The sequence below is a fragment of the Schistocerca americana genome, chromosome 4 (genome assembly GCF_021461395.2).
Source record: "Schistocerca americana isolate TAMUIC-IGC-003095 chromosome 4, iqSchAmer2.1, whole genome shotgun sequence".
Lineage (NCBI taxonomy): Eukaryota > Metazoa > Arthropoda > Insecta > Orthoptera > Acrididae > Schistocerca > Schistocerca americana.
Genome location: NC_060122.1, coordinates 169,615,957 through 169,636,889, shown reverse-complemented (window position 1 = coordinate 169,636,889; position 20,933 = coordinate 169,615,957).

Below are 20,933 nucleotides of genomic sequence, written 5' to 3'. Positions count from 1 at the left end.
TAAAAAACCAAAATTCCAAAAGTATAAACCACAAAAAATGCTTACCAATGAAACAAATGTGTCATGCTCCTCACCCTCCCCCCGCCCTGTGGTGCAACAGATGTCCCTTTCTCCAAAAATGTACTCAATGGGACCGTAGTGTTGCAACCACACACAAGTTGACCTGCTGTGAGGAAAAAACGAGTTAGTACATTTCAAACATGAAATAGGTCATTTTAAAGTCAACATAAAAAACCAAAATTCCAAAAGTATAAACCACAAAAAATGCTTACCAATGAAACAAATGTGTCATGCTCCTCACCCTCCTCCCGCCCTGTGGTGCAACAGATGTCCCTTTCTCCAAAAATGTACTCAATGGGACCGTAGTGTTGCAACCACACACAAGTTGACCTGCTGTGAGGAAAAAACGAGTTAGTACATTTCAAACATGAAATAGGTCATTTTAAAGTCAACATAAAAAACCAAAATTCCAAAAGTATAAACCACAAAAAAATGGTTACCAATGAAACAAAATGTGTCATGCTCCTCACCCTCCCCCCGCCCTGTGGTGCAACAGATGTCCCTTTCTCCAAAAATGTACTCAATGGGACCGTAGTGTTGCAACCACACACAAGTTGACCTGCTGTGAGGAAAAAACGAGTTAGTACATTTCAAACATGAAATAGGTCATTTTAAAGTCAACATAAAAAACCAAAATTGCAAAAGTATAAACCACAATAAAAATGCTTACCAATGGAAGAAAATGTGTCGTGCTTCTCTCCCTCCTCCCGCCCTGTGGTGCAACAGATGTCCCTTTCTCCAAAAATGTGCTCAATTGGACCGTAGTGTTGCAACCACACACAAGTTGACCTGCTGTGAGGAAAAAACGAGTTAGTACATTTCAAACATGAAATAGGTCATTTTAAAGTCAACATAAAAAACCAAAATTCCAAAAGTATAAACCACAAAAAATGCTTACCAATGAAACAAATGTGTCATGCTCCTCACCCTCCTCCCGCCCTGTGGTGCAACAGATGTCCCTTTCTCCAAAAATGTACTCAATGGGACCGTAGTGTTGCAACCACACACAAGTTGACCTGCTGTGAGGAAAAAACGAGTTAGTACATTTCAAACATAATTCCAAAAGTACAAATCCACAATAAAAATGCTTACCAATGGAAGAAAATGTGTCGTCCTTCTCTCCCTCCTCCCGCCCTGTGGTGCAACAGATGTCCCTTTCTCCAAAAATGTACTCAATGGGACCGTAGTGTTGCAACCACACACAAGTTGACCTGCTGTGAGGAAAAAACGAGTTAGTACATTTCAAACATGAAATAGGTCATTTTAAAGTCAACATAAAAAACCAAAATTCCAAAAGTATAAACCACAAAAAAATGCTTACCAATGAAACAAAATGTGTCATGCTCCTCACCCTCCTCCCGCCCTGTGGTGCAACAGATGTCCCTTTCTCCAAAAATGTACTCAATGGGACCGTAGTGTTGCAACCACACACAAGTTGACCTGCTGTGAGGAAAAAACGAGTTAGTACATTTCAAACATGAAATAGGTCATTTTAAAGTCAACATACAAATCCAAAATTCCAAAAGTATAAACCACAATAAAAATGCTTACCAATGGAAGAAAATGTGTCGTCCTTCTCTCCCTCCTCCCGCCCTGTGGTGCAACAGATCTCCCTTAGTACATTTCAAACATGAAATAGGTCATTTTAAAATCAACATAAAAAACCAAAATTCCAAAAGTATAAACCACAAAAAAATGCTTACCAATGGAAGAAAATGTGTCGTGCTCCTCACCCTCCTCCCTCCCTGTGGTGCAACAGATGTCCCTTTCTCCAAAAATGTACTCAATGGGACCGTAGTGTTGCAACCACACACAAGTTGACCTGCTGTGAGGAAAATACGAGTTAGTACATTTCAAACATGAAATAGGTCATTTTAAAATCAACATAAAAAACCAAAATTCCAAAAGTATAAACCACAAAAAAATGCTTACCAATGGAAGAAAATGTGTCATGCTCCTCACCCTCCTCCCTCCCTGTGGTGCAACAGATGTCCCTTTCTCCAAAAATGTACTCAATGGGACCGTAGTGTTGCAACCACACACAAGTTGACCTGCTGTGAGGAAAAAACGAGTTAGTACATATCAAACATGAAATAGGTCATTTTAAAATCAACATAAAAAACCAAAATTCCAAAAGTATAAACCACAAAAAAATGCTTACCAATGGAAGAAAATGTGTCGTGCTCCTCACCCTCCTCCCTCCCTGTGGTGCAACAGATGTCCCTTTCTCCAAAAATGTACTCAATGGGACCGTAGTGTTGCAACCACACACAAGTTGACCTGCTGTGAGGAAAAAACGAGTTAGTACATTTCAAACTAGAAATAGGTCATTTTAAAATCAACATAAAAAACCAAAATTCCAAAAGTATAAACCACAAAAAAATGCTTACCAATGGAAGAACATGTGTCGTGCTCCTCACCCTCCTCCCTCCCTGTGGTGCAACAGATGTCCCTTTCTCCAAAAATGTACTCAATGGGACCGTAGTGTTGCAACCACACACAAGCTGACCTGCTGTGAGGAAGAGACGAGTTAGCACATTTCAAACATGAAATAGGTCATTTTAGAATCAACATAAAAAACCAAAATTCCAAAAGTAGAAACCACAAAAAAATTCTTACCAATGGAAGAAAATGTGTCGTGCTCCTCACCCTCCTCCCTCCCTGTGGTGCAACAGATGTCCCTTTCTCCAAAAATGTACTCAATGGGACCGTAGTGTTGCAACCACACACAAGTTGACCTGCTGTGAGGAAAAAACGAGTTAGTACATTTCAAACATGAAATAGGTCATTTTAAAATCAACATAAAGAACCAAAATTCCAAAAGTATAAACCACAAAAAAATGCTTACCAATGGAAGAAAATGTGTCATGCTCCTCACCCTCCTCCCTCCCTGTGGTGCAACAGATGTCCCTTTCTCCAAAAATGTACTCAATGGGACCGTAGTGTTGCAACCACACACAAGTTGACCTGCTGTGAGGAAAAGACGATTTAGTACATTTCAAACATGAAATAGGTCATTTTAAAATCAACATAAAGAACCAAAATTCCAAAAGTATAAACCACAAAAAAATGCTTACCAATGGAAGAAAATGTGTCGTGCTCCTCACCCTCCTCCCTCCCTGTGGTGCAACAGATGTCCCTTTCTCCAAAAATGTACTCAATGGGACCGTAGTGTTGCAACCACACACAAGTTGACTTGCTGTGAGGAAAATACGAGTTAGTACATTTCAAACTAGAAATAGGTCATTTTAAAATCAACATAAAAAACCAAAATTCCAAAAGTATAAACCACAAAAAAATGCTTACCAATGGAAGAAAATGTGTCGTGCTCCTCACCCTACTCCCTCCCTGTGGTGCAACAGATGACCCTTTCTCCAAAAATGTACTCAATGGGACCGTAGTGTTGCAACCACACACAAGTTGACCTGCTGTGAGGAAAATACGAGTTAGTACATTTCAAACATGAAATAGGTCATTTTAAAATCAACATAAAAAACCAAAATTCCAAAAGTATAAACCACAAAAAAATATTTACCAATGGAAGAAAATGTGTCGTGCTCCTCACCCTCCTCCCTCCCTGTGGTGCAACGGATGTCCCTTTCTCCAAAAATGTACTCAATGGGACCGTAGTGTTGCAACCACACACAAGTTGACCTGCTGTGAGGAAAAGACGAGTTAGTACATTTCAAACATGAAATAGGTCATTTTAAAATCAACATAAAAAACCAAAATTCCAAAAGTATAAACCACAAAAAGATGCTTACCAATGGAAGAAAATGTGTCGTGCTCCTCACCCTCCTCCCTCCCTGTGGCGCAACAGATGTCCCTTTCTCCAAAAATGTACTCAATGGGACCGTAGTGTTGCAACCACACACAAGTTGACCTGCTGTGAGGAAAAGACGAATTAGTACATTTCAAACATGAAATAAGTCATTTTAAAATCAACATAAAAAACCAAAATTCCAAAAGTATAAACCACAAAAAAATGCTTACCAATGGAAGAAAATGTGTCGTGCTCCTCACCCTCCTCCCTCCCTGTGGGGCAACAGATGTCCCTTTCTCCAAAAATGTACTCAATGGGACCGTAGTGTTCCAACCACACACAAGTTGACCTGCTGTGAGGAAAAAACGAGTTAGTACATTTCAAACATGAAATAGGCCATTTTAAAATCAACATAAAAAACCAAAATTCCAAAAGTATAAACCACAAAAAAATGCTTACCAATGGAAGAAAATGTGTCGTGCTCCTCACCCTCCTCCCTCCCTGTGGTGCAACAGATGTCACTTTCTCCAAAAATGTACTCAATGGGACCGTAGTGTTGCAACCACACACAAGTTGACCTGCTGTGAGGAAAAACCGAGTTAGTACATTTCAAACATGAAATAGGTCATTTTAAAATCAACATAAAGAACCAAAATTCCAAAAGTATAAACCACAAAAAAATGCTTACCAATGGAAGAAAATGTGTCATGCTCCTCACCCTCCTCCCTCCCTGTGGTGCAACAGATGTCCCTTTCTCCAAAAATGTACTCAATGGGACCGTAGTGTTGCAACCACACACAAGTTGACCTGCTGTGAGGAAAAGACGAGTTAGTACATTTCAAACATGAAATAGGTCATTTTAAAATCAACATAAAGAACCAAAATTCCAAAAGTATAAACCACAAAAAAATGCTTACCAATGGAAGAAAATGTGTCGTGCTCCTCACCCTCCTCCCTCCCTGTGGTGCAACAGATGTCCCTTTCTCCAAAAATGTACTCAATGGGACCGTAGTGTTGCAACCACACACAAGTTGACCTGCTGTGAGGAAAATACGAGTTAGTACATTTCAAACTAGAAATAGGTCATTCTAAAATCAACATAAAAAACCAAAATTCCAAAAGTATAAACCACAAAAAAATGCTTACCAATGGAAGAAAATGTGTCGTGCTCCTCACCCTACTCCCTCCCTGTGGTGCAACAGATGTCCCTTTCTCCAAAAATGTACTCAATGGGACCGTAGTGTTGCAACCACACACAAGTTGACCTGCTGTGAGGAAAATACGAGTTAGTACATTTCAAACATGAAATAGGTCATTTTAAAATCAACATAAAAAACCAAAATTCCAAAAGTATAAACCACAAAAAAATATTTACCAATGGAAGAAAATGTGTCGTGCTCCTCACCCTCCTCCCTCCCTGTGGTGCAACAGATGTCCCTTTCTCCAAAAATGTACTCAATGGGACCGTAGTGTTGCAACCACACACAAGTTGACCTGCTGTGAGGAAAAGACGAGTTAGTACATTTCAAACATGAAATAGGTCATTTTAAAATCAACATAAAAAACCAAAATTCCAAAAGTATAAACCACAAAAAGATGCTTACCAATGGAAGAAAATGTGTCGTGCTCCTCACCCTCCTCCCTCCCTGTGGCGCAACAGATGTCCCTTTCTCCAAAAATGTACTCAATGGGACCGTAGTGTTGCAACCACACACAAGTTGACCTGCTGTGAGGAAAAGACGAATTAGTACATTTCAAACATGAAATAGGTCATTTTAAAATCAACATAAAAAACCAAAATTCCAAAAGTATAAACCACAAAAAAATGCTTACCAATGGAAGAAAATGTGTCGTGCCCCTCACCCTCCTCCCTCCCTGTGGTGCAACAGATGTCCCTTTCTCCAAAAATGTACTCAATGGGACCGTAGTGTTCCAACCACACACAAGTTGACCTGCTGTGAGGAAAAAACGAGTTAGTACACTTCAAACATGAAATAGGTCATTTTAAAATCAACATGAAAAACCAAAATTCCAAAAGTATAAACCACAAAAAAATGCTTACCAATGGAAGAAAATGTGTCGTGCTCCTCACCCTCCTCCCTCCCTGTGGTGCAACAGATGTCCCTTTCTCCAAAAATGTACTCAATGGGACCGTAGTGTTGCAACCACACACAAGTTGACCTGCTGTGAGGAAAATACGAGTTAGTACATTTCAAACATGAAATAGGTCATTTTAAAATCAACATAAAAAACCAAAATTCCAAAAGTATAAACCACAAAAAAATGCTTACCAATGGAAGAAAATGTGTCGTGCTCCTCACCCTCCTCCCTCCCTGTGGTGCAACAGATGTCCCTTTCTCCAAAAATGTACTCAATGGGACCGTAGTGTTCCAACCACACACAAGTTGACCTGCTGTGAGGAAAAAACGAGTTAGTACATTTCAAACATGAAATAGGTCATTTTAAAATCAACATAAAAAACCAAAATTCCAAAAGTATAAACCACAAAAAAATGCTTACCAATGGAAGAAAATGTGTCGTGCTCCTCACCCTACTCCCTCCCTGTGGTGCAACAGATGTCCCTTTCTCCAAAAATGTACTCAATGGGACCGTAGTGTTGCAACCACACACAAGTTGACCTGCTGTGAGGAAAATACGAGTTAGTACATTTCAAACACGAAATAGGTCATTTTAAAATCAACATAAAAAACCAAAATTCCAAAAGTATAAACCACAAAAAAATATTTACCAATGGAAGAAAATGTGTCGTGCTCCTCACCCTCCTCCCTCCCTGTGGTGCAACAGATGTCCCTTTCTCCAAAAATGTACTCAATGGGACCGTAGTGTTGCAACCACACACAAGTTGACCTGCTGTGAGGAAAAGACGAGTTAGTAAATTTCAAACATGAAATAGGTCATTTTAAAATCAACATAAAAAACCAAAATTCCAAAAGTATAAACCACAAAAAGATGCTTACCAATGGAAGAAAATGTGTCGTGCTCCTCACCCTCCTCCCTCCCTGTGGCGCAACAGATGTCCCTTTCTCCAAAAATGTACTCAATGGGACCGTAGTGTTGCAACCACACACAAGTTGACCTGCTGTGAGGAAAAGACGAGTTAGTACATTTCAAACATGAAATAGGTCATTTTAAAATCAACATAAAAAACCAAAATTCCAAAAGTATAAACCACAAAAAAATGCTTACCAATGGAAGAAAATGTGTCGTGCTCCTCACCCTCCTCCCTCCCTGTGGTGCAACAGATGTCCCTTTCTCCAAAAATGTACTCAATGGGACCGTAGTGTTGCAACCACACACAAGTTGACCTGCTGTGAGGAAAATACGAGTTAGTACATTTCAAACATGAAATAGGTCATTTTAAAATCAACATAAAAAACCAAAATTCCAAAAGTATAAACCACAAAAAAATGCTTACCAATGGAAGAAAATGTGTCATGCTCCTCACCCTCCTCCCTCCCTGTGGTGCAACAGATGTCCCTTTCTCCAAAAATGTACTCAATGGGACCGTAGTGTTGCAACCACACACAAGTTGAACTGCTGTGAGGAAAAAACGAGTTAGTACATTTCAAACATGAAATAGGTCATTTTAAAATCAACATAAAAAACCAAAATTCCAAAAGTATAAACCACAAAAAAATGCTTACCAATGGAAGAAAATGTGTCGTGCTCCTCACCCTCCTCCCTCCCTGTGGTGCAACAGATGTCCCTTTCTCCAAAAATGTACTCAATGGGACCGTAGTGTTGCAACCACACACAAGTTGACCTGCTGTGAGGAAAAAACGAGTTAGTACATTTCAAACATGAAATAGGTCATTTTAAAATCAACGTAAAAAACCAAAATTCCAAAAGTATAAACCACAAAAAAATGCTTACCAATGGAAGAAAATGTGTCGTGCTCCTCACCATCCTCCCTCCCTGTGGTGCAACAGATGTCCCTTTCTCCAAAAATGTACTCAATGGGACCGTAGTGTTGCAACCACACACAAGTTGACCTGCTGTGAGGAAAAGACGAGTTAGTACATTTCAAACATGAAATAGGTCATTTTAAAATCAACCTAAAAAACCAAAATTCCAAAAGTATAAACCACAAAAAAATGCTTACCAATGGAAGAAAATGTGTCGTGCTCCTCACCCTCCTCCCTCCCTGTGGTGCAACAGATGTCCCTTTCTCCAAAAATGTACTCAATGGGACCGTAGTGTTGCAACCACACACAAGTTGACCTGCTGTGAGGAAAAAACGAGTTAGTACATTTCAAACATGAAATAGGTCATTTTAAAATCAACATAAAAAACCAAAATTCCAAAAGTATAAACCACAAAAAAATGCTTACCAATGGAAGAAAATGTGTCATGCTCCTCACCCTCCTCCCTCCCTGTGGTGCAACAGATGTCCCTTTCTCCAAAAATGTACTCAATGGGACCGTAGTGTTGCAACCACACACAAGTTGACCTGCTGTGAGGAAAAAACGAGTTAGTACATTTCAAACTAGAAATAGGTCATTTTAAAATCAACATAAAAAACCAAAATTCCAAAAGTATAAACCACAAAAAAATGCTTACCAATGGAAGAAAATGTGTCGTGCTCCTCACCCTCCTCCCTCCCTGTGGTGCAACAGATGTCCCTTTCTCCAAAAATGTACTCAATGGGACCGTAGTGTTGCAACCACACACAAGCTGAAATGCTGTGAGGAAGAGACGAGTTAGCACATTTCAAACATGAAATAGGTCATTTTAAAATCAACATAAAAAACCAAAATTCCAAAAGTAGAAACCACAAAAAAATTCTTACCAATGGAAGAAAATGTGTCGTGCTCCTCACCCTCCTCCCTCCCTGTGGTGCAACAGATGTCACTTTCTCCAAAAATGTACTCAATGGGACCGTAGTGTTGCAACCACACACAAGTTGACCTGCTGTGAGGAAAAAACGAGTTAGTACATTTCAAACATGAAATAGGTCATTTTAAAATCAACATAAAGAACCAAAATTCCAAAAGTATAAACCACAAAAAAATGCTTACCAATGGAAGAAAATGTGTCATGCTCCTCACCCTCCTCCCTCCCTGTGGTGCAACAGATGTCCCTTTCTCCAAAAATGTACTCAATGGGACCGTAGTGTTGCAACCACACACAAGTTGACCTGCTGTGAGGAAAAGACGAGTTAGTACATTTCAAACATGAAATAGGTCATTTTAAAATCAACATAAAAAACCAAAATTCCAAAAGTATAAACCACAAAAAAATGCTTACCAATGGAAGAAAATGTGTCGTGCTCCTCACCCTCCTCCCTCCCTGTGGTGCAACAGATGTCCCTTTCTCCAAAAATGTACTCAATGGGACCGTAGTGTTGCAACAGCACACAAGTTGACCTGCAGTGAGGAAAAAACGAGTTAGTACATTTCAAACATGAAGTAGGTCATTTTAAAATCAACATAAAAAACCAAAATTCCAAAAGTATAAACCACAAAAAAATGCTTACCAATGGAAGAAAATGTGTCGTGCTCCTCACCCTCCTCCCTCCCTGTGGTGCAACAGATGTCCCTTTCTCCAAAAATGTACTCAATGGGCACCGTAGTGTTGCAAACACACACAAGTTGACCTGCTGTGAGGAAAAAACGAGATAGTACATTTCAAACATGAAATAGGTCATTTTAAAATCAACATAAAAAACCAAAATTCCAAAAGTATAAACCACAAAAAAATGCTTACCAATGAAACAAAATGTGTCGTGCTCCTCACCCTCCTCCCTCCCTGTGGTGCAACAGATGTCCCTTTCTCCAAAAATGTACTCAATGGGACCGTAATGATGCAACCACACACGAGTTGACCTGCTGTGAGGAAAAAACGAGTTAGTACATTTCAAACATGAAATAGGTCATTTTAAAATCAACATAAAAAACCAAAATTCCAAAAGTATAAACCACAAAAAAATGCTAACCAATGAAACAAAATGTGTCGTGCTCCTCACCCTCCTCCCTCCCTGTGGTGCAACAGATGTCCCTTTCTCCAAAAATGTACTCAATGGGACCGTAGTGTTGCAACCACACACAAGTTGACCTGCTGTGAGGAAAAAACGAGTTAGTACATTTCAAACTTGAAATAGGTCATTTTAAAATCAACATAAAAAACCAAAATTCCAAAAGTATAAACCACAAAAAAATGCTTACCAATGTAACAAAATGTGTCGTGCTCCTCACCCTCCTCCCTCCCTGTGGTGCAACAGATGTCCCTTTCTCCAAAAATGTACTCAATGGGACCGTAGTGTTGCAACCACACACAAGTTGACCTGCTGTGAGGAAAAGAGGAGTTAGTACATTTCAAACATGAAATAGGTCATTTTAAAATCAACATAAAAAACCAAAATTCCAAAAGTATAAACCACAAAAAAATGCTTACCAATGGAAGAAAATGTGTCATGCTCCTCACCCTCCTCCATCCCTGTGGTGCAACAGATGTCCCTTTCTCCAAAAATGTACTCAATGGGACCGTAGTGTTGCAACCACACACAAGTTGACCTGCTGTGAGGAAAAGACGAGTTAGTCCATTTCAAACATGAAATAGGTCATTTTAAAATCAACATAAAAAACCAAAATTCCGAAAGTATAAACCACAAAAAAATGCTTACCAATGGAAGAAAATGTGTCATGCTCCACACCCTCCTCCATCCCTGTGGTGCAACAGATGTCCCTTTCTCCAAAAATGTACTCAATGGGACCGTAGTGTTGCAACCACACACAAGTTGACCTGCTGTGAGGAAAAGACAAGTTAGTACATTTCAAACATCAAATAGGTCATTTTAAAATCAACATAAAAAACCAGAATTCCAAAAGTATAAACCACAAAAAAATGCTTGCCAATGGAAGAAAATGTGTCATGCTCCTCACCCTCCTCCCTCCCTGTGGTGCAACAGATGTCCCTTTCTCCAAAAATGTACTCAATGGGACCGTAGTGTTGCAACCACACACAAGTTGACCTGCTGTGAGGAAAAGACGAGTTAGTACATTTCAAACATGAAATAGGTCATTTTAAAATCAACATAAAAAACCAAAATTCCAAAAGTATAAACCACAAAAAAATGCTTACCAATGGAAGAAAATGTGTCATGCTCCTCACCCTCCTCCCTCCCTGTGGTGCAACAGATGTCCCTTTCTCCAAAAATGTACTCAATGGGACCGTAGTGTTGCAACCACACACATGTTGACCTGCTGTGAGGAAAAGACGAGTTAGTACATTTCAAACATGAAATAGGTCATTTTAAAATCAACATAAAAAACCGAAATTCCAAAAGTATAAACCACAAAAAAATGCTTACCAATGGAAGAAAATGTGTCATGCTCCTCACCCTCCTCCCTCCCTGTGGTGCAACAGATGTCCCTTTCTCCAAAAATGTACTCAATGGGACCGTAGAGTTGCAACCACACACAAGTTGACCTGCTGTGAGGAAAAGACGAGTTAATACATTTCAAACATGAAATAGGTCATTTTAAAATCAACATAAAAAACCACAATTCCAAAAGTATAAACCACAAAAAATTGCTTACCAATGGAAGAAAATGTGTCGTGCTCCTCACCCTCCTCCCTCCCTGTGGTGCAACAGATGTCCCTTTCTCCAAAAATGTACTCAATGGGACCGTAGTGTTGCAACCACACACAAGTTGACCTGCTGTGAGGAAAAGACGAGTTAGTACATTTCAAACATGAAATAGGTCATTTTAAAATCAACATAAAGAACCAAAATTCCAAAAGTATAAACCACAAAAAAATGCTTACCAATGGAAGAAAATGTGTCATGCTCCTCACCCTCCTCCCTCCCTGTGGTGCAACAGATGTCCCTTTCTCCAAAAATGTACTCAATGGGACCGTAGTGTTGCAACCACACACAAGTTGACCTGCTGTGAGGAAAAGACGAGTTAGTACATTTCAAACATGAAATAGGTCATTTTAAAATCAACATAAAGAACCAAAATTCCAAAAGTATAAACCACAAAAAAATGCTTACCAATGGAAGAAAATGTGTCATGCTCCTCACCCTCCTCCCTCCCTGTGGTGCAACAGATGTCCCTTTCTCCAAAAATGTACTCAATGGGACCGTAGTGTTGCAACCACACACAAGTTGACCTGCTGTGAGGAAAAGACGAGTTAGTACATTTCAAACATGAAATAGGTCATTTTAAAATCAACATAAAGAACCAAAATTCCAAAAGTATAAACCACAAAAAAATGCTTACCAATGGAAGAAAATGTGTCATGCTCCTCACCCTCCTCCCTCCCTGTGGTGCAACAGATGTCCCTTTCTCCAAAAATGTACTCAATGGGACCGTAGTGTTGCAACCACACACAAGTTGACCTGCTGTGAGGAAAAGACGAGTTAGTACATTTCAAACATGAAATAGGTCATTTTAAAATCAACATAAAGAACCAAAATTCCAAAAGTATAAACCACAAAAAAATGCTTACCAATGGAAGAAAATGTGTCATGCTCCTCACCCTCCTCCCTCCCTGTGGTGCAACAGATGTCCCTTTCTCCAAAAATGTACTCAATGGGACCGTAGTGTTGCAACCACACACAAGTTGACCTGCTGTGAGGAAAAGACGAGTTAGTACATTTCAAACATGAAATAGGTCATTTTAAAATCAACATAAAGAACCAAAATTCCAAAAGTATAAACCACAAAAAAATGCTTACCAATGGAAGAAAATGTGTCATGCTCCTCACCCTCCTCCCTCCCTGTGGTGCAACAGATGTCCCTTTCTCCAAAAATGTACTCAATGGGACCGTAGTGTTGCAACCACACACAAGTTGACCTGCTGTGAGGAAAAGACGAGTTAGTACATTTCAAACATGAAATAGGTCATTTTAAAATCAACATAAAAAACCAAAATTCCAAAAGTATAAACCACAAAAAATTGCTTACCAATGGAAGAAAATGTGTCGTGCTCCTCACCCTCCTCCCTCCCTGTGGTGCAACAGATGTCCCTTTCTCCAAAAATGTACTCAATGGGACCGTAGTGTTGCAACCACACACAAGTTGACCTGCTGTGAGGAAAAAACGAGTTAGTACATTTCAAACATGAAATAGGTCATTTTAAAATCAACATAAAAAACCAAAATTCCAAAAGTATAAACCACAAAGAAATGCTTACCAATGGAAGAAAATGTGTCATGCTCCTCACCCTCCTCCCTCCCTGTGGTGCAACAGATGTCCCTTTCTCCAAAAATGTACTCAATGGGACCGTAGTGTTGCAACCACACACAAGTTGACCTGCTGTGAGGAAAAGACGAGTTAGTACATTTCAAACATGAAATAGGTCATTTTAAAATCAACAAAAAGAACCAAAATTCCAAAAGTATAAACCACAAAAAAATGCTTACCAATGGAAGAAAATGTGTCATGCTCCTCACCCTCCTCCCTCCCTGTGGTGCAACAGATGTCCCTTTCTCCAAAAATGTACTCAATGGGACCGTAGTGTTGCAACCACACACAAGTTGACCTGCTGTGAGGAAAAGACGAGTTAGTACATTTCAAACATGAAATAGGTCATTTTAAAATCAACATAAAGAACCAAAATTCCAAAAGTATAAACCACAAAAAAATGCTTACCAATGGAAGAAAATGTGTCATGCTCCTCACCCTCCTCCCTCCCTGTGGTGCAACAGATGTCCCTTTCTCCAAAAATGTACTCAATGGGACCGTAGTGTTGCAACCACACACAAGTTGACCTGCTGTGAGGAAAAGACGAGTTAGTACATTTCAAACATGAAATAGGTCATTTTAAAATCAACATAAAGAACCAAAATTCCAAAAGTATAAACCACAAAAAAATGCTTACCAATGGAAGAAAATGTGTCATGCTCCTCACCCTCCTCCCTCCCTGTGGTGCAACAGATGTCCCTTTCTCCAAAAATGTACTCAATGGGACCGTAGTGTTGCAACCACACACAAGTTGACCTGCTGTGAGGAAAAAACGAGTTAGTACATTTCAAACATGAAATAGGTCATTTTAAAATCAACATAAAAAACCAAAATTCCAAAAGTATAAACCACAAAGAAATGCTTACCAATGGAAGAAAATGTGTCATGCTCCTCACCCTCCTCCCTCCCTGTGGTGCAACAGATGTCCCTTTCTCCAAAAATGTACTCAATGGGACCGTAGTGTTGCAACCACACACAAGTTGACCTGCTGTGAGGAAAAGACGAGTTAGTACATTTCAAACATGAAATAGGTCATTTTAAAATCAACATAAAGAACCAAAATTCCAAAAGTATAAACCACAAAAAAATGCTTACCAATGGAAGAAAATGTGTCATGCTCCTCACCCTCCTCCCTCCCTGTGGTGCAACAGATGTCCCTTTCTCCAAAAATGTACTCAATGGGACCGTAGTGTTGCAACCACACACAAGTTGACCTGCTGTGAGGAAAAGACGAGTTAGTACATTTCAAACATGAAATAGGTCATTTTAAAATCAACATAAAGAACCAAAATTCCAAAAGTATAAACCACAAAAAAATGCTTACCAATGGAAGAAAATGTGTCATGCTCCTCAACCTCCTCCCTCCCTGTGGTGCAACAGATGTCCCTTTCTCCAAAAATGTACTCAATGGGACCGTAGTGTTGCAACCACACACAAGTTGACCTGCTGTGAGGAAAAGACGAGTTAGTACGTTTCAAACATGAAATAGGTCATTTTAAAATCAACATAAAAAACCAAAATTCCAAAAGTATAAACCACAAAGAAATGCTTACCAATGGAAGAAAATGTGTCATGCTCCTCACCCTCCTCCCTCCCTGTGGTGCAACAGATGTCCCTTTCTCCAAAAATGTACTCAATGGGACCGTAGTGTTGCAACCACACACAAGTTGACCTGCTGTGAGGAAAAGACGAGTTAGTACATTTCAAACATGAAATAGGTCATTTTAAAATCAACATAAAGAACCAAAATTCCAAAAGTATAAACCACAAAAAAATGCTTACCAATGGAAGAAAATGTGTCATGCTCCTCACCCTCCTCCCTCCCTGTGGTGCAACAGATGTCCCTTTCTCCAAAAATGTACTCAATGGGACCGTAGTGTTGCAACCACACACAAGTTGACCTGCTGTGAGGAAAAGACGAGTTAGTACATTTCAAACATGAAATAGGTCATTTTAAAATCAACATAAAGAACCAAAATTCCAAAAGTATAAACCACAAAAAAATGCTTACCAATGGAAGAAAATGTGTCATGCTCCTCAACCTCCTCCCTCCCTGTGGTGCAACAGATGTCCCTTTCTCCAAAAATGTACTCAATGGGACCGTAGTGTTGCAACCACACACAAGTTGACCTGCTGTGAGGAAAAGACGAGTTAGTACGTTTCAAACATGAAATAGGTCATTTTAAAATCAACATAAAAAACCAAAATTCCAAAAGTATAAACCACAAAGAAATGCTTACCAATGGAAGAAAATGTGTCATGCTCCTCACCCTCCTCCCTCCCTGTGGTGCAACAGATGTCCCTTTCTCCAAAAATGTACTCAATGGGACCGTAGTGTTGCAACCACACACAAGTTGACCTGCTGTGAGGAAAAGACGAGTTAGTACATTTCAAACATGAAATAGGTCATTTTAAAATCAACATAAAGAACCAAAATTCCAAAAGTATAAACCACAAAAAAATGCTTACCAATGGAAGAAAATGTGTCATGCTCCTCAACCTCCTCCCTCCCTGTGGTGCAACAGATGTCCCTTTCTCCAAAAATGTACTCAATGGGACCGTAGTGTTGCAACCACACACAAGTTGACCTGCTGTGAGGAAAAGACGAGTTAGTACGTTTCAAACATGAAATAGGTCATTTTAAAATCAACATAAAAAACCAAAATTCCAAAAGTATAAACCACAAAGAAATGCTTACCAATGGAAGAAAATGTGTCATGCTCCTCACCCTCCTCCCTCCCTGTGGTGCAACAGATGTCCCTTTCTCCAAAAATGTACTCAATGGGACCGTAGTGTTGCAACCACACACAAGTTGACCTGCTGTGAGGAAAAGACGAGTTAGTACATTTCAAACATGAAATAGGTCATTTTAAAATCAACATAAAGAACCAAAATTCCAAAAGTATAAACCACAAAAAAATGCTTACCAATGGAAGAAAATGTGTCATGCTCCTCAACCTCCTCCCTCCCTGTGGTGCAACAGATGTCCCTTTCTCCAAAAATGTACTCAATGGGACCGTAGTGTTGCAACCACACACAAGTTGACCTGCTGTGAGGAAAAGACGAGTTAGTACGTTTCAAACATGAAATAGGTCATTTTAAAATCAACATAAAGAACCAAAATTCCAAAAGTATAAACCACAAAAAAATGCTTACCAATGGAAGAAAATGTGTCATGCTCCTCAACCTCCTCCCTCCCTGTGGTGCAACAGATGTCCCTTTCTCCAAAAATGTACTCAATGGGACCGTAGTGTTGCAACCACACACAAGTTGACCTGCTGTGAGGAAAAGACGAGTTAGTACATTTCAAACATGAAATAGGTCATTTTAAAATCAACATAAAGAACCAAAATTCCAAAAGTATAAACCACAAAAAAATGCTTACCAATGGAAGAAAATGTGTCATGCTCCTCACCCTCCTCCCTCCCTGTGGTGCAACAGATGTCCCTTTCTCCAAAAATGTACTCAATGGGACCGTAGTGTTGCAACCACACACAAGTTGACCTGCTGTGAGGAAAAGACGAGTTAGTACGTTTCAAACATGAAATAGGTCATTTTAAAATCAACATAAAAAACCAAAATTCCAAAAGTATAAACCACAAAGAAATGCTTACCAATGGAAGAAAATGTGTCATGCTCCTCACCCTCCTCCCTCCCTGTGGTGCAACAGATGTCCCTTTCTCCAAAAATGTACTCAATGGGACCGTAGTGTTGCAACCACACACAAGTTGACCTGCTGTGAGGAAAAGACGAGTTAGTACGTTTCAAACATGAAATAGGTCATTTTAAAATCAACATAAAAAACCAAAATTCCAAAAGTATAAACCACAAAGAAATGCTTACCAATGGAAGAAAATGTGTCATGCTCCTCACCCTCCTCCCTCCCTGTGGTGCAACAGATGTCCCTTTCTCCAAAAATGTACTCAATGGGACCGTAGTGTTGCAACCACACACAAGTTGACCTGCTGTGAGGAAAAGACGAGTTAGTACATTTCAAACATGAAATAGGTCATTTTAAAATCAACATAAAGAACCAAAATTCCAAAAGTATAAACCACAAAAAAATGCTTACCAATGGAAGAAAATGTGTCATGCTCCTCACCCTCCTCCCTCCCTGTGGTGCAACAGATGTCCCTTTCTCCAAAAATGTACTCAATGGGACCGTAGTGTTGCAACCACACACAAGTTGACCTGCTGTGAGGAAAAGACGAGTTAGTACATTTCAAACATGAAATAGGTCATTTTAAAATCAACATAAAAAACCAAAATTCCAAAAGTATAAACCACAAAAAAATGCTTACCAATGGAAGAAAATGTGTCGTGCTCCTCACCCTCCTCCCTCCCTGTGGTGCAACAGATGTCCCTTTCTCCAAAAATGTACTCAATGGGACCGTAGTGTTGCAACCACACACAAGTTGACCTGCTGTGAGGAAAAGACGAGTTAGTACATTTCAAACATGAAATAGGTCATTTTAAAATCAACATAAAAAACCAAAATTCCAAAAGTATAAACCACAAAGAAATGCTTACCAATGGAAGAAAATGTGTCATGCTCCTCACCCTCCTCCCTCCCTGTGGTGCAACAGATGTCCCTTTCTCCAAAAATGTACTCAATGGGACCGTAGTGTTGCAACCACACACAAGTTGACCTGCTGTGAGGAAAAGACGAGTTAGTACATTTCAAACATGAAATAGGTCATTTTAAAATCAACATAAAGAACCAAAATTCCAAAAGTATAAACCACAAAGAAATGCTTACCAATGGAAGAAAATGTGTCATGCTCCTCACCCTCCTCCCTCCCTGTGGTGCAACAGATGTCCCTTTCTCCAAAAATGTACTCAATGGGACCGTAGTGTTGCAACCACACACAAGTTGACCTGCTGTGAGGAAAAGACGAGTTAGTACATTTCAAACATGAAATAGGTCATTTTAAAATCAACATAAAGAACCAAAATTCCAAAAGTATAAACCACAAAAAAATGCTTACCAATGGAAGAAAATGTGTCATGCTCCTCACCCTCCTCCCTCCCTGTGGTGCAACAGATGTCCCTTTCTCCAAAAATGTACTCAATGGGACCGTAGTGTTGCAACCACACACAAGTTGACCTGCTGTGAGGAAAAGACGAGTTAGTACATTTCAAACATGAAATAGGTCATTTTAAAATCAACATAAAAAACCAAAATTCCAAAAGTATAAACCACAAAAAATTGCTTACCAATGGAAGAAAATGTGTCGTGCTCCTCACCCTCCTCCCTCCCTGTGGTGCAACAGATGTCCCTTTCTCCAAAAATGTACTCAATGGGACCGTAGTGTTGCAACCACACACAAGTTGACCTGCTGTGAGGAAAAAACGAGTTAGTACATTTCAAACATGAAATAGGTCATTTTAAAATCAACATAAAAAACCAAAATTCCAAAAGTATAAACCACAAAGAAATGCTTACCAATGGAAGAAAATGTGTCATGCTCCTCACCCTCCTCCCTCCCTGTGGTGCAACAGATGTCCCTTTCTCCAAAAATGTACTCAATGGGACCGTAGTGTTGCAACCACACACAAGTTGACCTGCTGTGAGGAAAAGACGAGTTAGTACATTTCAAACATGAAATAGGTCATTTTAAAATCAACAAAAAGAACCAAAATTCCAAAAGTATAAACCACAAAAAAATGCTTACCAATGGAAGAAAATGTGTCATGCTCCTCACCCTCCTCCCTCCCTGTGGTGCAACAGATGTCCCTTTCTCCAAAAATGTACTCAATGGGACCGTAGTGTTGCAACCACACACAAGTTGACCTGCTGTGAGGAAAAGACGAGTTAGTACATTTCAAACATGAAATAGGTCATTTTAAAATCAACATAAAGAACCAAAATTCCAAAAGTATAAACCACAAAAAAATGCTTACCAATGGAAGAAAATGTGTCATGCTCCTCACCCTCCTCCCTCCCTGTGGTGCAACAGATGTCCCTTTCTCCAAAAATGTACTCAATGGGACCGTAGTGTTGCAACCACACACAAGTTGACCTGCTGTGAGGAAAAGACGAGTTAGTACATTTCAAACATGAAATAGGTCATTTTAAAATCAACATAAAGAACCAAAATTCCAAAAGTATAAACCACAAAAAAATGCTTACCAATGGAAGAAAATGTGTCATGCTCCTCACCCTCCTCCCTCCCTGTGGTGCAACAGATGTCCCTTTCTCCAAAAATGTACTCAATGGGACCGTAGTGTTGCAACCACACACAAGTTGACCTGCTGTGAGGAAAAAACGAGTTAGTACATTTCAAACATGAAATAGGTCATTTTAAAATCAACATAAAAAACCAAAATTCCAAAAGTATAAACCACAAAGAAATGCTTACCAATGGAAGAAAATGTGTCATGCTCCTCACCCTCCTCCCTCCCTGTGGTGCAACAGATGTCCCTTTCTCCAAAAATGTACTCAATGGGACCGTAGTGTTGCAACCACACACAAGTTGACCTGCTGTGAGGAAAAGACGAGTTAGTACATTTCAAACATGAAATAGGTCATTTTAAAATCAACATAAAGAACCAAAATTCCAAAAGTATAAACCACAAAAAAATGCTTACCAATGGAAGAAAATGTGTCATGCTCCTCACCCTCCTCCCTCCCTGTGGTGCAACAGATGTCCCTTTCTCCAAAAATGTACTCAATGGGACCGTAGTGTTGCAACCACACACAAGTTGACCTGCTGTGAGGAAAAGACGAGTTAGTACATTTCAAACATGAAATAGGTCATTTTAAAATCAACATAAAGAACCAAAATTCCAAAAGTATAAACCACAAAAAAATGCTTACCAATGGAAGAAAATGTGTCATGCTCCTCAACCTCCTCCCTCCCTGTGGTGCAACAGATGTCCCTTTCTCCAAAAATGTACTCAATGGGACCGTAGTGTTGCAACCACACACAAGTTGACCTGCTGTGAGGAAAAGACGAGTTAGTACGTTTCAAACATGAAATAGGTCATTTTAAAATCAACATAAAAAACCAAAATTCCAAAAGTATAAACCACAAAGAAATGCTTACCAATGGAAGAAAATGTGTCATGCTCCTCACCCTCCTCCCTCCCTGTGGTGCAACAGATGTCCCTTTCTCCAAAAATGTACTCAATGGGACCGTAGTGTTGCAACCACACACAAGTTGACCTGCTGTGAGGAAAAGACGAGTTAGTACATTTCAAACATGAAATAGGTCATTTTAAAATCAACATAAAGAACCAAAATTCCAAAAGTATAAACCACAAAAAAATGCTTACCAATGGAAGAAAATGTGTCATGCTCCTCACCCTCCTCCCTCCCTGTGGTGCAACAGATGTCCCTTTCTCCAAAAATGTACTCAATGGGACCGTAGTGTTGCAACCACACACAAGTTGACCTGCTGTGAGGAAAAGACGAGTTAGTACATTTCAAACATGAAATAGGTCATTTTAAAATCAACATAAAGAACCAAAATTCCAAAAGTATAAACCACAAAAAAATGCTTACCAATGGAAGAAAATGTGTCATGCTCCTCAACCTCCTCCCTCCCTGTGGTGCAACAGATGTCCCTTTCTCCAAAAATGTACTCAATGGGACCGTAGTGTTGCAACCACACACAAGTTGACCTGCTGTGAGGAAAAGACGAGTTAGTACGTTTCAAACATGAAATAGGTCATTTTAAAATCAACATAAAAAACCAAAATTCCAAAAGTATAAACCACAAAGAAATGCTTACCAATGGAAGAAAATGTGTCATGCTCCTCACCCTCCTCCCTCCCTGTGGTGCAACAGATGTCCCTTTCTCCAAAAATGTACTCAATGGGACCGTAGTGTTGCAACCACACACAAGTTGACCTGCTGTGAGGAAAAGACGAGTTAGTACATTTCAAACATGAAA